General features: G+C 42.9%; 1 non-coding gene across 1 annotated transcript; it reads right to left on the bottom strand.

Moving 5' to 3' along the window:
• Positions 1 to 1,009: 1,009 nt before the first annotated feature.
• LOC127691804 (U6 spliceosomal RNA) lies at positions 1,010 to 1,116 on the bottom strand. Its single transcript, XR_007979377.1, has one exon. It is a non-coding gene; the product is annotated as a U6 spliceosomal RNA (small nuclear RNA).
• Between the last annotated feature and the right edge of the window lie 1,515 nt (positions 1,117 to 2,631).

A 2,631-nucleotide genomic window follows, 5' to 3' on the forward strand; every position in this document is an offset into this window, starting at 1 on the left:
ACAAATGTGGGTTTCCAAATAGCAAGATATGTTTGTACCTCTCTACGCAGGATAGTTTTGGATACTACCTATGGCTTTGTTGCAGTTTGAATGTGAAATGCCCCCTGCAAGCTCATGTGTTTGAAAACTTGGTTTCCAGAGAATGACACTGTTTTGAATTTTTTTTGCAAGACCGTAGAACCTTTAAGAATCTTGAGGTTTTATAGCATAACCTCACTTCCTGTCCTGCTTCCTGACTGTGGGTAGTGTGCATGTGGGGGATTCAGCATGAGCAGCTGCTTCACCCTTTGATACCATGCCTTCTCATCATGAAGGACTATACCCTCAAACCAGGAGCCAAAATAAACGCTGCCCCCTTAAGATACTTTTTTTCTGAAATTTGGACACAACCATGGTCAGATCAATGAAACAAGGTTCATTAAGGAAAGAGGATCAGGAATTGATTACTAGATTTGGACATGGGGATTTTTCCATAGATAAGAATAGAAGCTTCTTTCAGAAGTCAGTATGTGCTCGGTAAGGTTGCAGTAACAATCAGTGCCCACATCTCCGAGGCTTGTAGAGTAACCATACCTCTGTGCTTTTCTTTTTCTTTTTTTTTCTTTTCTTTTTTTTCTTTTTATTGATTTTTTTATTCGATATAATTTTTATTTACATTTCAAATGATTTCCCCTTTTCTAGCCCCCTACTCCCCGAAAGTCCTATAAGCCCCCTTCTCTTCCCCTGTCCTCCCACCCACCCCTTCCCACTTCCCCGTTCTGGTTTTGCCGAATACTGCTTCACTGAGTCTTTCCAGAACCAGGGGCCACTCCTCCTTTCTTCTTGTACCTCATTTGATGTGTGGATTATGTTTTGGGTATTCCAGTTTTCTAGGTTGATATCCACTTATTAGTGAGTGCATACCATGATTCACCTTTTGAGTCTGGGTTACCTCACTTAGTATGATGTTCTCTAGCTCCATCCATTTGCCTAAGAATTTCATGAATTCATCGTTTCTAATGGCTGAATAAAAAATATGGAATGCTTCACGAATTTGCGTGTTATCCTTGCGCAGGGGCCATGCTAATCTTCTCTGTATCGTTCCAATTTTAGTATATGTGCTGCCGAAGCGAGCACCCTCTGTGCTTTTCTTGTTACCCGTTGGTGACTATGAGTTAGCTGCTGTGCCACTCCATGTAGCTTCTTCTCATGTGAGAGCCAGGTTCCAGCTGCAGGTTAATCTGTAAAGCGCTGTGGCTGGAGTGGTACCCTTCCAAGCCCTTTCTTACACATGCCTCACAGCTTGTCTCCCCTGATGCTCTGGATGATGCTAGTCATGTGGTCAAGCCTGATGGGTTGGGAAATCTGGCTCCTTGTTGAAATTCGGAGTAGGTCACGTGGTGTATTAATTTGTGCACGACTGTGACAGAAGTCCTGTTAGAAACCACTTACAGGTGGAAGCCTCTTAGGGTGGATCATTGTCATTGTATGGTTGTGTCCATGGAAGCTGGAGTGTGCAATTCAGCCTATTCACATTTTAGCAGACCAGCAGACAGACCATTTGGACCAGAAACAGAGATAATGTCACCTTTAAGGTCCATCCCCCATAGTTTACATTCACCAGCCAGTCTACATATTCAAAGGATTCTACAACCACCCCAAACTGAGTCATCAGGTGGTGACCAGATGTTCAAGGACATGAGCTTGTGGGAAACCCGTTCAGTTCAAACCACAATGCACAGCACACAGAGATGCATGAACCTTTACAAAATAAAAGTAATAATGTGTATAGTTGGCGACAGTAATAGAATCTTCAACAAAGGGAGTCCTGGAGAAAACGGAAAGTGAATTAAGAGATAACCATTACATAAAAGCTCAGGAATTTTACTGGACAGAGAACAAGGGAATAGGGTGATGGTTGGAGAGTGAACAGGGGTTAAGTCAGACCTTCATTTCTTGTTAACAGGGGGTTATCTGAGCATGCTTGTATGTGATCTAGAGGAAGGAAGAAATTGCAACGGGAGAGTGATCAAATAGCTACAAGGAAAATGTCACATAGGTGAGTGGCAACATGTTACTCTGCACAAGAGGAAGGCTCACCTTTGCTAGGGTCAGCAAAAGTTTGTTTGCTGTGACAGGAGAAAAGGGATGGCTTGCTGGTGCAGAGCCTGGGAAATGTGGTTGTAAGGAGAGGAAGACATTCTCTGATGGCTTCTGTGTCCTGCATGAAACAAAATGAAGAAGAGGAAGTGGCTCTGGTGATTTTGGTAGTGATGTCATTAGGACAGACAGACATGAAGCTATTTCATAATTATAATTTTGCTGCTGTTAGACTCATAACATAAATATCTGATATGCAGGATATCTAATGTGACCACTGTGAAAGGGTCATTCAACCCCAAAGGGGTTGTAACCCACAGTTGGGAACTGTTGACATAGAGATTAAAAGTATCTACTGCTCTTCCAGACCAAAGTTCTATCCCCAGCACCCATACCAAGCAGCTCACAACCTCGTGGAACTCCAGCTGTAGGGCATCTGACACTCTCTTCTGACCTCTGTGGTAGTGTACATAAATACATGCACACTGATTTAAGAAGTAAGAACACTGTTTTAAAAAACTGGTGCTTGCTGAAGGCAGGCATGGTCTGGTA

This window comes from Apodemus sylvaticus, chromosome 8 (genome assembly GCF_947179515.1).
Source record: "Apodemus sylvaticus chromosome 8, mApoSyl1.1, whole genome shotgun sequence".
Taxonomy (NCBI): Eukaryota; Metazoa; Chordata; class Mammalia; order Rodentia; family Muridae; genus Apodemus; species Apodemus sylvaticus.